This window comes from Anomaloglossus baeobatrachus, chromosome 9 (genome assembly GCF_048569485.1).
Source record: "Anomaloglossus baeobatrachus isolate aAnoBae1 chromosome 9, aAnoBae1.hap1, whole genome shotgun sequence".
Taxonomy (NCBI): Eukaryota; Metazoa; Chordata; class Amphibia; order Anura; family Aromobatidae; genus Anomaloglossus; species Anomaloglossus baeobatrachus.
The window spans coordinates 20,235,546-20,253,364 of NC_134361.1; the positions used below are offsets into that span (position 1 = coordinate 20,235,546).

The 17,819-nt window shown below is 45.2% G+C and overlaps 1 protein-coding gene across 3 annotated transcripts in view; it reads left to right on the top strand.

The window, feature by feature from the left end:
- COL11A2 (collagen type XI alpha 2 chain) overlaps positions 1-17,819 on the top strand; it is a 110,328-nt gene that overhangs the window by 37,457 nt on the left and 55,052 nt on the right. The gene's annotated exons all lie outside the window — the stretch shown is intronic.

Genomic DNA, 17,819 nt, shown 5'->3' on the forward strand with positions numbered 1-17,819 from the left:
ACCTCTGTCTTCTGGCAGTCAGAAGTTGTGGTCACAAGATGGCGCCATGGGACCGTAGCGGCACCAATAAAAGGTGAAGACACCATAGGGTAAGGGGTACTTCTCACATAGCGAGATCGCTACTGAGTCACGGTTTTTGTGACGCACCAGTGACCTCAATTAGCGATCTCCCTGTGTGTGACACTGAGCAGCGATCTGGCCCCTGCTGTGAGATTGCTGCTCGTTACACACAGTGCTGGTTCATTTTTTTGACGTTGCTCTCTCGCTGTCACACACAGCGATGTGTGCTTCACAGCGGGAGAGCAACGATCTGAATGTGCAGGGAGCAGGAGCCGGCGTCTGGCAGCCTGCGGTAAGCTGTAACCACGGTAAATATCGGGAAGCCCTTTCTTGGTTACCCGATATTTACCTTGGTTACTAGCGTCCGCCGCTCTCATGCTGCCAGAGCCGGCTCCCTGCTCCCTGCACACGTAGCCGGAGTACACATCGGGTAAATAAGCACAGCGGTTTGCTTATTAACCCAATGTGTACTCTGGCTAGGAGTGCAGGGAGCCAGCGCTAAGCGGTGTGCGCTGGTAACAAAGGTAAATATCGGGTAACCAAGCGCTTGGTTACCCGATATTTACCTTAGTTGCCAAGTGCAGCGTCGCTTCCACGCGTCGCTGCTGGATGGTCTCCAGCGACCATGTAGCGACGCACCAGCGATCCTGACCAGGTCATATCGCTGGTGGGATCGCTGGAGCGTCGCTAAAGTGTGACGGTACCCTAAGTATAAGACGAAGTGCAGACAACATAAACAACATAAATTAGAAAAAGTCCCATCTACAAAAGGGGCTTCAGGTCTTTGCTGGGTAACTATAGACCAGTAAGCTCAACATCCATTGTGGGAAAAGTGTTTGATGGGCTTGTAAGGGATTATATAAAGGAGTATATGGCAGAAAATATTACAAGTGATCGCCAGCATAGTTGTACTAAGGACAGACTTCTCACACTAATCTGATACACTTTTTTATGATAAAGTGAATAGAAACTTGGACAGTGGATAGTGTTTTTTTTTAATTTACAAAATCTTTCAACACTGTCTCAGGCCTGAAACACACATCCGTTAAACACGTGCGTGTTTGGTCCATTTTCGGATGTACCGGAGACACGGACAAACATGCACCAATGTTAATCTATCATTGAGGTCACACGTGCGTTATTCCATAAGGTCCGTGTGTCCGTGATCCGTATGTGTTTCCGTTTTGCACGGAAGCATGTCCGTTTTTTGCACGGAACACGCACACACGGACCCAATGAAAGTCAATCGGTATGTACGCACAATAACGTGACACGGATGCATCTCTGTATGCTCCGTGTATGTTTTGTGCTTTTTTGTAGCAATGTCGGTCATTCTTTCTTTTTCTATGTCGGTCAATCTCTCAATTAAAAAAAACGACGTGCGGTCCCCCCACATTTTGATACCAGCCAGGGTAAAGTCACACTGCTGAAGGCTGGTATTCTCAGGATGGGGAGCACCACATTATGGGGAGCCCCCCAGCCTAACAATATCAGCCAGCAGCCGCCCAGAATTGCCGCATCCATTAGATGCGACAGTTCTGGGACTCTACCCGGCTCTTCTCGAATTGCCCCGGTGCATTAGCAATCGGGGTAATAAAGAGTTAATGGCAGCAACCCATAGCTGCCACTACGTCCAAGATTAATCATTGCAGGCGTCTCCCCGAGACACCTTCCATGATTAATCTGTAAGTTACAGTAAATAAACACACACAACCAAAAATCCTTTATTTGAAATTATAAACACTAAAAAAAAACCCTCGTTCACCAATTTATTATGCCTCAAATACCCATCCAGCTCCGGCGTAATCCATGGAGGTCCTGCGTAGCTTCCAGCTCTGCTACATGAAGGTGACAGGAGCTGCACAAGAACACCGCCGCTCCTGTCAGCTCCACGCAGCAACTGAGGTGAGCCGCGCGATCAGCGATGACGTCACTGAGGTTACTCGCGGCCACCGCTGGATCCTCCAACTGTAACAGCAAGTCGCCCGAGTGACAGCGATGAAGTCACAGGTGAGTTGCAGTCACGGGAGGACTGCACCTGGCCGTGTGGAACCTGAGTGACAGCAGCGCTAATCGCGCTACTCACTGCAGTCACTCAGGGGATTAGCGGTTACCGGTGAGTCCATCACGTGTGACCGCTAATCAGTACGTGACAGACAGAGCCGCGGTATGACAATGAAGTCCAAGATTAATCATTGCAGGCGTCTCCCCAAGATACCTTCCATGATTAATCTGTAAGTTACAGCAAATAAACACACACAACGAAAAATCCTTTATTTGAAATAATAAACACTAAAAAAAAAACCTCGTTCACCAATTTATTATGCCTCAAATACCCATCCAGCTCCGGCGTAATCCATGGAGGTCCCACGTCGCTTCCAGCTCTGCTACATGAAGGTGACAGGACCTGCACAAGAACACCGCCGTTCCTGTCAGCTCCACGCAGCAACTGAGGTGAGCTGCGCGATCAGCGATGACGTCTCTGAGGTTACTCGAGGCCACCGCTGGATCCTCCAACTGTAACAGCAAGTCGCCCGAGTGACAGCGATGAAGTCACAGGTGAGTTGCAGTCACGGGAGGACTGCACCTGGCCGTATGGAACCTGAGTGACAGCAGCGTTAATCGCGCTACTCACTGCAGTCACTTGGGTGATTAGCGGTCACCGGTGAGTCCATCACGTGTGACCGCTAATCAGTACGTGACACACAGACAGAGCCGCGGTATGACAATGAAGTCGGGTGAAGTTCACCCGAGTTCATTCTCAGCGCGTGACTCTGTCTGCTGTCAGCGGGTATGTAGCAACGACATTTTACATCACACACGGACATTTCACATGGACAACACACACACGTCAGTTATGTTTCACACGCACACACGGACATTCCACACGCACACACGGCTAGAATACGCAATTCACACAGATGCCACACGCACCATAAAAACGGACACAAAAACGGGACACAGACCCGAAAAACGGACCGTAACACACGTGCGTGTTTTTCCACGGATGTGTGTTTCAGGCCTCAGATAGATACCTAATGGGCCAATTAACAGAGTTGTACCATGATAACCTGCTGATTGGGGTGTGTCCGAGTGCTGGGAACCGCACTGAACACCAAAAAAAAGAATCTCTGAGAGGGGAGAGAGCGAATCTCCTGGACTCCTAGCAGATACTGGAAGACTCCCTAGTGCTTCATTTTTTTTTAGATTTGCCCTCACCTCCCCCTGGTCCTGCTCCTTACTTCAGTCCTGGGCGCTGCTGTTTTGTTGCACACTGCTTTGTCAGGAAATTTCTTGTAGTCCAGACGGAGAATGAAGAAGAGAGCGGAGCATTCCCAGCTCCACTAGAATGTCCTCTCTGACATCTGGATTACATGCTAGTTTAGTCTAGGGTCTGTGCAGTTGGGGGGGGGGGTTGTTTAGTGAAATAAATAAAGCAGTCTGTATATAGGGGATATATATATATATATATATATATGTATAATTTAGTTATATATTTATTAGGGGCCTAAAATCTCTTTTTTATATTGTTTAGACTAGAGTGTCTTCACATGAGCTCGGTACTAGTTTAGGGGGCTGTGTTCATTAATGAAGGGGTCATATGTCCCTCTTCCTATATCACACTTCTAGATCCCCATTATGTCTTTGCTTAAACATTGAAGAGTAGATTTAGTTGCTCCTTGCGCTCTTTTTCACTGACAAGTAGCAAAGATCTAACCTGCTGAACAAAAGAAAAAACAAAACAAAGGGAGGGCCCGATTCATCACAAAGTTTTTAAAGGTTTTTTTCACAGATTTATTTGGTGCAAAATGGTGCTTGCAGGTTCTGAGTTTTGCAAAAAATCCACAATGCTCTTTATTTTTGTCTTTAATATTTATTGTGACTTCTTAGCACACAAAAAAATGACATTTTACACTTAAAATCTGCACCAAAGTTTTAAGCGTACAAAAAAACACTCCAAGAGGGGGCTGCAGCACAGGAGAGACTTCAAAAAAAATGATGAATCTGGCGAAAACATCTGGAAACTCTGAATTCCACCAACAGGGGCGAAAATGACTTTGGAAAAGGCACAAATGGAAAGATAAATAATAATAATAAAAAAAAAAACGGACAAGAAGCAGGTGCCGGAGTGCATTAGAAAACTTCAGAACTGTTCATTATGTTTTCTAAACAAAAGAAAAATATTTACTGTTACAGTTCTATTCATGTTATCAAATTACAGAAATTATTAACCAAAAAAAAAAACAAATTTTATCTCCCTCTGACACTGTAAGTGTGCAGTCACACCTCGCACTTCACAATCTAGGATAATTATTACAGTTCATCACTAGAGGGCGCCCTTCATTTATTTATTTTACTGATTTCTCAAATTATTAATATCATTGTTATTATTTATAGATCACCTTTGATTCCAGGCTGCTGTACGTGAGAAGGGGCCACATACAAAATATGTGCATCAAATATACAGAACAGACTTTAGGCCACTTTACACACAGAGATAAATCTGCGGCAGATCTGTGGTTGCAGTGAAATTGTGGACAATCAGTGCCAGGTTTGTGGCTGTGTACAAATGGAACAATATGTCCATGATTTCACTGCAACCACAGATCTGCCACAGATTTATCTCTGTGTGTAGAGTGGCCTTAAGGCTATGTGCGCATGTTGCGTATTTTCATGCAGTTACACTGTGTATTGCACTGCAGTGTAACTGCATGCGTCCTGCGTCCCCTGCACAATCTTTGAAGATTGTGCATAATCCATGCGCATATTGCGGTTTAGAATGCAGCGATTTGCATGCTGCCAAGACGCTGCGTTCTAAAAAGCAACATCACTTCTTTCGTGTGCTTTGGATGCAGCCCCAGCTCTGTCTATGGGAGGGGCTGCATCCAGAGCGCATGAAATCGGCTTTTCAATACGCAGTGTTTCTGCAGCGATTTGAAGCGCACGTGTGCTGTTCAAATTGCTGCATAAATTGCTGCAGGGACAGAACGCAACGTGGGCACATAGCCTAATAATGACAGACGGGTACTGAGGGGTCCGGCCCTCGTGGGCAGACAGTCTACAGCAGGGGTGGGAAATTAATTTCCAATGAGGCCGCATGAGAAATTGGGATGGTTTTAGAGGGCTGGACTAATATAATTAACTCAGTTCTACCCAATCCTGTATACTATCCCTTCATAAACAATCAGTACGTTAAACAATACAAAGATTCAATGAAAATATGGACCTAATTACATCATTATTTAATGATGAACTTTAATGAACTTGTGATTCTTCACTTGAGAAAATTGTGAACTTTTATAGTGTTTAAAAAAACTAACATCACATCTTCACCGAAAATAGCAAGTTTTTCAAAGACCGGCATCTGATCAGATCTGGGTATGACTTGTATAAAACCCCCCTGTACTTACTGTATGCACTCTGCAGACATATGCGCTCATTAAACAACTTCAAAAGGAGCATAAGGCCTCTTTCACACGTCCGTGAAAATCACGCATGTTTTTCACGGACGTGTCAAAGGTGCGTATTGTCCTCGGTGAGCCGTGTTTATGGCACACGTGTGTTCTCTGTGTGTTATCCGTGATAACACACTGAGAACGGGAACTTTCTACTCACCTGTCCCTGGCGTCGCTGTCCATGGTGCTGATCTTCGGTCTCCGATCCTGCCGACTCCCCGCTGCTGCTGCTTCCGGCTGCAGTGAAGTGAATATGCAATGAGCATAATGAGCGGCGGTCGGCAGCAAGTGACAGCAGCGGCAGAGACAGCAGGGCTGGAGAAGGTGAGTACATTTTTTTTTTTTATCGCAGACACATGTGTTTTCTCTGGTGCTTGTCACACGGAACACATCCATGTGGTCCATTTGTGTTACGTGACACGTTTGCGTTCCGTGTGACACCCGTGATGCCGGAGAGAAAACGGACATGTCTACATGTGGAGGACACGTATGCTCCACACGTACACACGGTCCATGGCAGAACACGCACGTGAGCACAGACCCACTGATTTTAATGGGTCTACGTGTGCCCGTATCTCCGGTACATGAGGAAACGGACCAAACACGTACAGGAGACACGGACGTGTGAAAGAGGCCTTAGGAAAAGACATCTCTGAGTTCACGGATCCCGGCAGATACTGCTACACAGCAGGTATGTGGGGTCCAGCTGCAGCATGTCCCTCGCGCCGATGGGGACCTGTAATGGAGGTGCGATCAGGCCCTGTAATGGCGATCTGTATTTTGATCAACAGCTGCCCCCCACAGTATGATGCCCCCACAGCTCCCCCCACAGCTCCCCACACACAGCGTGATGCCCCCCACAGCTCCTCTCACACAATGTGATACCTCGCCACAGCTCACCGTACAGTATGTTGCCCTCCACACAGTGCCATTCCCCCCACACAGCTCCCTTACACAGCGTGATGCCCACCACAGCTACCCTATACAGCATGATGCCCACCACAGCTCCCCCCACACAGCTCCCTTACACAGTGTGATGCTCCCCACAGCTCCTCTCACAGTGTGATGCCCCCCCCACAGCTCCCCTTAAACAGCATGATGCCCCCCCACAGCTCCCCCCACACAGCGTGATGCCCCTCACAGCTCCCCTTAAACAGCGTGATGCCCCTCACAGCTCCCCCCACACAGCGTGATGCCCCTCACAGCTCCCCCCACACAGCGTGATGCCCCTCACAGCTCCCCCCACACAGCGTGATGCCTCTCACAGCTCCCCCCACACAGTGTGATGCCCCTCACAGCTCCCCCCACACAGCGTGATGCCCCTCACAACTCCCCCCACACAGCGTGATGCCCCTCACAGCTCCCCCCACACAGTGTGATGCCCCTCACAGCTCCCCCCACACAACGTGATGCCCCTCACAGCTCCCCCCACACAGCGTGATGCCCCTCACAGCTCCCCCCACACAGCGTGATGCCCCTCACAGCTCCCCCCACACAGTGTGATGCCCCTCACAGCTCCCCCCACACAGTGTGATGCCCCTCACAGCTCCCCCCACACAGCGTGATGCCCCTCACAGCTCCCCCCACACAGCGTGATGCCCCTCACAGCTCCCCCCACACAGCGTGATGCCCCTCACAGCTCCCCCCACACAGTGTGATGCCCCTCACAGCTCCCCCCACACAGCGTGATGCCCCTCACAGCTCCCCCCACACAGTGTGATGCCCCTCACAGCTCCCCACACACAATGTGATGGCCCCCATATACAGAATAATGTTCTCACAGCCATCTCACATAGTATGATGTTTCCACAGCCCCCACATACAGTATGATGGACCCCACATACTGCTGAAGTTGGATAATATGCTATTGTTTCTAGCCCTTTGCAGTCCTACTATGCAGTACACAGTTTGCAACGGGCCTGCTCCAATGAAAATAGATTATCCCTCTTCACCACAGGGGGGCGCTGCTTTTATTGACTTTTACATTTTTATTAACATATAATTGATTTGTGAGTAGTGATATTAGTAAAATTCCCAAACTTGAATGTAATTAAAATATCTGATCATTTATTTATTATTATTATTTATTATTTATTTCATCATAAAGATGGTGATTTTAAATGAAGAGTTTACATACTTTTTTCAGATAACAGAAATTAAGGGCTCGCCTGGTGAGAACAAGTTATCTTACCCCAGTATAGGTGATATCTAGAGATGAGCGAGTATCTAACTATTCCTACTCGCTATACTCATAACGAGAACTGTCTAATACTCGTGTATTCATTCATTTTGCGAGTGTTCCCCATTGACTTGCATTGCACACGCTAGTGTGAATGAACACGCGAGTATTACACAGTACTCGTTACTGGTATAGCGAGTGCGAATAGTTAGATACTCGTGGTGGTCCAACCGCCGTACCTGCACTGATTGGCGCAATGGGGCATTTATTCCTGTTGGAGGAGCCTCAGTGCGGCCAGGGGCGTAACTACCGCGGTCGCAGGGGTCGCCATCGCGACTGAGCCCGCAGGCTTAGGGGCCCGGCCTGCAGATCAGCAGCCAGCTCCTCTCTGAGAGAGGAGCTGCGCTGTTCTGTGGCAGACCACATGGCCACTATATGAGTCGTGGGACCTGGTGTCAGCGGCAGCATCGGGCCCCCCCCCCCCCTCACCCGTCATTACACACACCAATGGTAAAGCATGGAGCGCTCAGCTCCATGCTCCACCATTCTCCCCCTGTGCCTGCGCTCAACGTCACAGTGCAGCCGACGGCGGTGACGTCACGACTGCAGAACACAGAGCGCAGGGCAGGAGGACAGTGACCGGAGCTGCAGGGGAACGAGGAGAGAGGTGAGGACGGAGCAGCGGGGGACAAGGAGAGGTGAAGGCTTATTGTTTGTTTTTTTTAATCAGTGAGTGCACGGTAGCCAGCAGCCTATGGGGGCTGAATTATACATAAAAATCTATGGGGCAGCATTATACATGGAGGTCTATGGGGCTACATTACACATGGAGGTATATGGGGCTGCATTACACATAGAGGTCTATAGGGCTGCATTACACATAGAGGTCTATGGGGCTGCACTACATATAGAGGCCTATGAGTCTACATTATACATGGAGGCCTATGGGGCTACACTACGCATGGAGGCCTATGGGGCTGCACTACACAAGGAGGTCTATGGGGCTGCATAATGTAATATGAAGAACACCTTATACATGGACTATAGGGGTGCATTATACATGGAGGAGTATGGGGCCGCATAATACAATATGAAGTTCTATGGGGCTGCATTATAATACATATAGGACTGTGGATGCTGCATTATAATATACGGAGGACTATGGAGGCTACCTTATACATGGACTATGGGGGTGCATCATAATATATGGAGGACTATGTGGTGCAGTATAATATATGAAGTACTATTTTGAAATATAATACATGGAGGACTATGGAAGTTGCATTATAATAATTGGAGGGTTATAAGGGCTACTTTATACATGGAGGACTATGGGAAATGCATTATAATACATGGAGGACTATGGAGCTGCATTCTAATATATGAAGGGTTATGTGGGACCCTTTATACTATATGGAAGGCTATGTGGGGGCCATTATTGTATTTGAAGAATTATATACGAGGGGGGACAAAGACACAAGCAGGGGATGGTAATTTTTTGTGCCGAGGAAAAAAAGGCTCCTTCCCTCAGCACCCAGCTTTCCCATGCTCTGCTGGACATCTTCTCTCAGCACCCAGCTTTCCCATGCTCTTATATGGGAAAACTGAGTGCTGAGGGAAAGATGTATAGCAGAGCATGGGAAAGCTGGGTGCTGATAGAGGGATTATAGATCATGGGAAACCTGGGTACTGAGGGAAAGAGCCAAGTGTCAGCATCATTATCCTGTACTCCGAGTGTCGGTGAGATTATCCCGTACCCCAAGTGTCGGTGGAGAGGGGGGGCGCTTCGAAACTTTGCACCGGGGCCCATCAAATTCTAGTTACGCCAATGAGTGCAGCCACCACTCCAGTCATCATATACGCGGCTGCTCTCGCAGCGGTTCAGCAATCGATCTGCAGCTCCGGCTATAAATGTGCCACGGTCTGAACATCATGCACGTCCCAGTGGTCGGACCCCAGTGGACAGATGATGACGGGTTTTTACAACTACTCTAAGTATGCTCCTTGTGGAGGAATCCTGAAAAAGTATCAACATTAGTGTGCGCCCCCTTGTGGTAAAAATCAGAGTTACAGCAAAACTCCAGCATTTTTCTTTATCTGTTGGGATCACGTATGTGAGTGTAACCTATGCAATCACATCCTCATCGGTGGCCGATTTCACCTCCCTCTGGCACCAAGTGACTGCAGCTGTGAGCGCCAAATCACACAGAGGGTGCTGTGAGGAGCGGAGGTCACTTTATTAAATCTCCATGCAAGTCTATGGGAATTCAGAGCAAAGCTCCGCAGCCCCATTCTGGGTCCCATAGACTTCTATTGAGTAGAGTCACTTCCAGAAGAATCAATGATCCGGCGATTTACAAAAAACGATACCTAGTGCAGGAGCAGCTGGAGCGGGACATACTCACCGCCTGGTGAGTATGGGACTATGTGCATTATACTTACATACAAGATCCCTATAAAGGGACTGAAAGCGGATGAAGCCGCCGCCTGGTGAGTATGGGACTATGTGCACTTACATACGAGATCCCTAAAAAGTGACTGAAAAAAAATAAAGCTGGAGTGAGGCTGCAATGTGTCACCTGGAGGTGACAATGGATCATATAATGAGATATAAGCCAGCACCTCTCCAGGCTCCAGTATAGGCAGAATATATATTATATGCCATATTCTCTGTAATTAATCACATACACTGAGTGCTCAGTTGTATTTCATTCACCTAAGGCTGCTTTCACACATCCGGATTTTTGCTCTGCGGCACAATACGGCGTTCTGCAGAAAAACCGCAACCGGCTTTTGTAACGCCGATTGCGTTTTTTTTTTGCATAGACTTACATTAGTGCCGTATTGTGCCGCAGGGGCTTGCGTTCGGTCCGGTTTTGGCCGCATGCGGCAGATTTAGCCGATGCCGCGGCCGGATCGAACGTTCCCTGCAACGTTTTTTGCTCCGGCAAAAAACACCGCATCTCGCCGCTGCGGCGCATTTTTCAATGCATACCTATGGAGGCCGGATGCGGCGCGATGCGGAAAAAAACGCATCCGGTCGCCGCATGCGGTTTTTTCCACTGCGCATGCTCAGTAGCATGCCGCAGCCGGAAAAAAACGGACGGGCCGCATGTAAAAACTTATGCAAAGGATGCGGTGTTTTCGCCGCATCCGTTGCATAGTTTTCACAGCCGGATTGAGCCGCAGTGCTCAAACCGGATGTGTGAAAGTAGCCCTTTGCATAAGTTTTTAAATGCGGCCCGTCCGTTTTTTTCCGGTTGCGGCATGCTACTGAGCATGCGCAGTGGAAAAAACCGCATGTGGCGACCGGATGCGTTTTTTTACGCATCGCGCCGCATCCGGCCTCCATAGATATGCATTGAAAAATGCGCCGCAGCGGCCGGATGCGGCGCGATGCGGTGTTTTTTGCCGGAGCAAAAAACGTTGCAGGGAACGTTCGATCCGGCCGCGGCATCGGCTAAATCTGCCGCATGCGGCCAAAACCGGACCGAACGCAAGCCCCTGCGGCACAATACGGCACTAATGTAAGTCTATGCAAAAAAAAAACGCAATCGGCGCTACAAAAGCCGGTTGCGGTTTTTCTGCAGAACGCCGTATTGTGCCGCAGAGCAAAAACCGGATGTGTGAAAGTAGCCTAAGGCTACTTTCACACATCCGGTTTGAGCCCTGCGGCTCAATCCGGCTGTGAAAACTATGCAACGGATGCGGTGAAAACACCGCATCCTTTGCATACGTTTTTACATGCGGCCGGTCCGGTTTTTTCCGGTTGCGGCATGCTACTGAGCATGCGCAGTGGAAAATACCGCATGCGGCGACCGGATGCGGTTTTTTCCGCATCGCGCCGCATCCGGCCTCCATAGGGATGCATTGAAAAATGCGCCGCAGCGGCCGGATGCGGCGCGATGCGGTGTTTTTTGCCGGAGCAAAAAACGTTGCAGGGTACGTTCGATCCGGCCGCCGCATCGGCTAAATCTGCCGCATGCGGCAAAAACCGGACCGAACGCAAGCCCCTACGGCACAATGCGGCACTAATGTAAGTCAATGCAAAAAAAAACCGCAATCGGCGTTACAAAAGCCGGTTGCGGTTTTTCTGCAGAACGCCGTATTGTGCCGCAGAGGAAAAATCCGGATGTGTGAAAGTAGCCTTATGGAGATTCTGGAGAAGGAGCGCCCTCTGCTGGAGGATTCAGACAGTGCTTCATATTCATTAGGTACATAAATGAATTACATGAGACAAGGCGCCCTCTGGTGGTGAAGAATATATTTCATAGACTGTAACGAAGGAGGAGGAGGGGGAGCGCCATCTACTGTTGAATCTTGATAACATATTCAGGTATAAAGAGAACCTGTCAGCAGGATTTAGCGCTATAAAGTAAATACGTGGCCGCAATGGCGCTTTATACTGATTCAATAAATACCTGGAGTGAAAATCCGTAGCCGGGGTCTTATTTAATTCGGTGCAAGAACCTCTCCGTGTACCAGGGCGGGGCTGTGGGCGGGGTCTTCAGCTCTGCCGTGGCCCCTCCGCATTTCCATTCAACTCCGTTTTTAATTCCCCCCCCCCCCTTGCTGCAGGCGGTGATCGTGCGCTTTCATCTCCCAGTGTTCTCCAGCAAAATGGCCGCAGGGGTCACTTCCTGTTTGGTATTAAGACAAGGAAAAATAAGAGCAGGAGCGCCCTCGTGTGGTGGAGTGTATTAATGTGTTCTACATAGAAATCAGTGAGCAGGAGCGCCCTCGTGTGGTGGAGTGTATTAATGTGTTCTACATAGAAATCAGTGAGCAGGAGCGCCCTCTTGTGGTTGATAATATTATTGCTTCTATATAGAAATCCATACTCAGGAGCGCCCTCTTGTGGTTGATAATATTAATGTTTTCTATATCGAAATCAATGCTCAGGAGCGCCCTCTTGTGGTTCATAATGTTAATGCTTTCTACATAAAAATCAAGGAACAGGAGCGCCCTCTTGTGGTTCATAATGTTAATGCTTTCTACATAAAAATCAATGCTCAGGAGCGCCCTCTTGTGGTTGATAATATTAATGCTTTCTATATAGAAATCAATGAGCAGGAGCGCCCTCTTTTGGTTGATAATATTAATGTTTTCTATATAGAATCAATGCTCAGGTGCTCCCTCTTGTGGTTGGTAATGTTAATGCTTTCTATATAGAAATCAATGAGCAGGAGCGCCCTCTTGTGGTTGATAATATTAATGTTTTCTATATAGAAATCAATGAGCAGGAGCGCCCTCTTTTGGTTGATAATGTTAATGCTTTCTATATAGAAATCAATGAGCAGGAGGAGCCCTCTTGTGGTTGATAATATTAATGCTTTCTATATAGAAATCAATGCTCAGGAGCGCCCTCTTGTGGTTGATAATATTAATGCTTTCTATATAGAAATCAATGAGCAGGAGCGCCCTCTTTTGGTTGATAATGTTAATGCTTTCTATATAGAAATCAATGAGCAGGAGCGCCTTCTTGTGGTTGATAATATTAATGCTTTCTATATAGAAATCAATCAGCAGGAGCGCCCTCTTGTGGTTGAAAATATTAATGCTTTCTACATAGAAATCAAGGAACAGGAGCGCCCTCTTGTGGTTGATAATATTAATGCTTTCTATATAGAAATCAATGAGCAGGTGCTCCCTCTTGTGGTTGATAATATTAATGCTTTCTATATAGAAATCAATGAGCAGGAGGAGCCCTCTTGTGGTTGAAAATATTAATGCTTTCTATATAGAAATCAATGCTCAGGAGCGCCCTCTTGTGGTTGAAAATATTAATGCTTTCTACATAGAAATCAATGCTCAGGAGCGCCCTCTTGTGGTTGATAATATTAATGCTTTCTACATAGAAATCAATGCTCAGGAGCGCCCTCTTGTGGTTGAAAATATTAATGCTTTCTACATAGAAATCAATGCTCAGGAGCGCCCTCTTGTGGTTGATAATATTAATGCTTTCTACATAGAAATCAATGCTCAGGAGCGCCCTCTTGTGGTTGAAAATATTAATGCTTTCTACATAGAAATCAAGGAACAGGAGCGCCCTCTTGTGGTTGATAATATTAATGCTTTCTATATAGAAATCAGTGAGCAGTAGCGCCCTCTTGTGGTTGATAATATTAATGCTTTCTATATAGAAATCAATGAGCAGTAGCGCCCTCTTGTGGTTGATAATATTAATGCTTTCTATATCGAAATCAATGAACAGGAGCGCCCTCTTGTGGTTGAAAATTTTAATGCTTTCTATATAGAAATCAGTGAACAGGAGCGCCCTCTTGTGGTTGATAATATTAATGCTTTCTATATAGAAATCAAGGAACAGGAGCGCCCTCTTGTGGTTGATAATATTAATGCTTTCTATATAGAAATCAGTGAACAGGAGCGCCCTCTTGTGGTTGATAATATTAATGCTTTCTATATCGAAATCAATGAACAGGAGCGCCCTCTTGTGGTTGATAATATTAATGCTTTCTATATAGAAATCAAGGAACAGGAGCGCCCTCTTGTGGTTGATAATATTAATGCTTTCTATATAGAAATCAGTGAACAGGAGCGCCCTCTTGTGGTTGATAATATTAATGCTTTCTATATCGAAATCAATGCCTAGGAGCGCCCTCTTGTGGTTGATAATATTAATGCTTTCTATATAGAAATCAATGAGCAGGTGCTCCCTCTTGTGGTTGATAATATTAATGCTTTCTATATCGAAATCAATGAACAGGAGCGCCCTCTTGTGGTTGAAAATTTTAATGCTTTCTATATAGAAATCAGTGAACAGGAGCGCCCTCTTGTGGTTGATAATATTAATGCTTTCTATATCGAAATCAATGCCTAGGAGCGCCCTCTTGTGGTTGATAATATTAATGCTTTCTATATCGAAATCAATGAACAGGAGCGCCCTCTTGTGGTTGAAAATTTTAATGCTTTCTATATAGAAATCAATGAGCAGGTGCTCCCTCTTGTGGTTGATAATATTAATGCTTTCTATATAGAAATCAGTGAACAGGAGCGCCCTCTTGTGGTTGATAATATTAATGCTTTCTATATAGAAATCAGTGAACAGGAGCGCCCTCTTGTGGTTGATAATATTAATGCTTTCTATATAGAAATCAAGGAACAGGAGCGCCCTCTTGTGGTTGATAATATTAATGCTTTCTATATAGAAATCAATGCCTAGGAGCACCCTCTTGTGGTTGATAATATTAATGCTTTCTACATAGAAATCAATGAGCAGGAGGAGCCCTCTTGTGGTTGATAATATTAATGGTTTCTATATAGAAATCAATGCCTAGGAGCACCCTCTTGTGGTTGATAATATTAATGCTTTCTACATAGAAATCAATGAGCAGTAGCGCCCTCTTGTTGTTGATAATATTAATGCTTTCTACATAGAAATCAATGAGCAGGAGGAGCCCTCTTGTGGTTGATAATATTAATGCTTTCTACATAGAAATCAATGAGCAGGTGCTCCCTCTTGTGGTTGATAATATTAATGCTTTCTATATCGAAATCAATGAACAGGAGCGCCCTCTTGTGGTTGAAAATTTTAATGCTTTCTATATAGAAATCAGTGAACAGGAGCGCCCTCTTGTGGTTGATAATATTAATGCTTTCTATATAGAAATCAATGAGCAGGAGCGCCCTCTTGTGGTTGATAATATAAGCCTACAACCTGCCGTAACCCTCAGTCTAATACAGCGACACACAATCGGCTCTACCCTCACCTACTGTATCCTCACTATGCCTTGTAGACTGTGAGCCCTCGTGGGCAGGGTCCTCTCTCTTCCTGTACCAGTCTGTGCCTTGTATAGTTTATGATTATTGTACTTGCCCCAATTATGTATACCCCTTTCACATGTAAAGCGCCATGGAATTGATGGCGCTATAATAATAAATAATAATAATAATAATAATAATTAATAATATTAATGCTTTCTGTATAGAAATCAGTGCTCAGGAGAGCCCTCTTTTGGCTGATACTATTAAGGTTTTCTATATAGAATCAATGCTCAGGTGCTCCCTCTTGTGGTTGATAATATTAATGCTTTCTATATAGAATCAATGCTCAGGTGCTCCCTCTTGTGGTTGATAATATTAATGTTTTCTATATAGAAATCAATGCTCAGGAGCGCCCTCTTGTGGTTAAAAATATGAATGTGTTCTATATAGAAATCAATGCTCAGGCGCGCCCTCTTGGTACAACATATTTTTATTAGATTTTTTCCAACACAGACATTACAGATAAATACTTTTAACTTGTGGGGGCGTGAATAAGGGTAAATGAGGTAACATCTTATTAGAAGAATATTATTTGAGAAAATGGGAAGGAATAGGGGGAGGGGGAAGTATTCCTAGCAATGAAAAATAAGAGAACTCTTTATGATTTATGCATATAGTACTAAATAACACAGTAAATCACTAATGTACATCTTACTAAATGAGATCAATACGTATCATCTATGCTTACATTCCACAACCAAAACATACGGAGTTTAATACTTAATGTAAAATACCTGGGGGGATAGGGGCGGTTATAGGGGACGTTCAGGGAAGAATTTTTTTCTATATAGAAATCAATGAGCAGTAGCGCCCTCTTGTGGTGGATAATATTAATGTTTTCTATATAGAAATCAATGCATAGGAGCTCCCTCTTGTGGTGGATAATATTAATGCTTTCTATATAGAAATCAATGCTCAGGCACGCCCTCTTGTGGTGGATAATATTAATGTGTTCTATATAGAAATCAATGAGCAGGAGCGACCTCATGCGGTGGATTGTATTACTGTTTTTTGTGGGGGGGTTTCAAGTAGTTATAGAATTATTTTTTTTCAAATCATTTTTATTGAAAGTTTTCATAAATATGAGGAAACAAAAGTTAAAGGGAAGGGTAAAACAAGTTTAAAAAAGGGGGTCAATAAGGTTAAGCAAGAGTAAAAGGGATAGGCAAAAGATTGACAAAGTATCTTATACAAATATGGAAAACATTATGCTATAATTGACTTGAATTATATAACATTTAACATATCTAAAAAAAAACAAACCATAAAAAATAATAATAATTACTGGGATAAATAAGAAAATATTGTATTAATGTTTTCACAATATAGAAATCAATGAGCTGGAGCGCCCTCTTGTGGTGGATAATTTTAATGTTTTCTATATAGAAATCAATGAGCAGGAGCGCCCTCTTGTGGTGGTTTATTTTAATGTTTTCTATATAGAAATCAATGAGCAGGAGCGCCCTCTTGTGGTGGATTGTATTAATCAACTTCTTTTTTTTTTTCAAATAATTTTTATGGAACTTTTGATAAATATGGGGAAACAAAATGTAACCGACAGATCCTGCAGCCGCCGGCCATGTACATTGGATGGCGCTAAAGAGCAGCATAAGTAAAACCTACAATAACAGCTTCCTCCTGTGCTGAGTTTTACATAAAATCTATACATAAGTCATATACAGATGGGCTTTTTATATAAACCTAGAACTGGCGCTGTTTGTCAGATACGATGTGCCAGTGACATAATGGGACGTCGGCCGCCAGTGACGCCATTCTGTGTGGTCTTCAGCAGATGGACACATGTAAGGGCAGCTCTAGCTTCCATTATATCGCTCGCAGTTTAGCCTCCTTGTGGGATCTTCACCAAAAGTGACCTAGAGATTGAAATCTCCACCTCGGCCGTTTCCTGATGGTCTTTAGTTCCTTGTGCCTCCTCTCTGAATATCAGAAGCTTTTTCCACTTGTTGGGTTAGAAACGCGTGGGATGATGTGTTTCATGTCGTCTTTATGACTTTATTAATACTGACGAAATATACGGATATTTTCACCATAATGTCGCTCCTGGATTACACGTCTGCAGCCTCTGCCTTCAGATCTATAATAAATGTGCATCGCTGTGATGGATTTGATCTTACCCAGGTTGTATGACTTGTAGTGAGACGTCATGGTCTTATATTGTGCAGATATACAGCAGTGGGTCCTGTCTGCAGGAGTATTTATATATTCTATGTATTATATTCTATGGCCGCATTCACACTGGTGTAATATTGGAATATTTCTACATCTATTCACGGGTCTAACGCATAGAACTGAAGCACCATAGGGAGCAATAGTCCCGT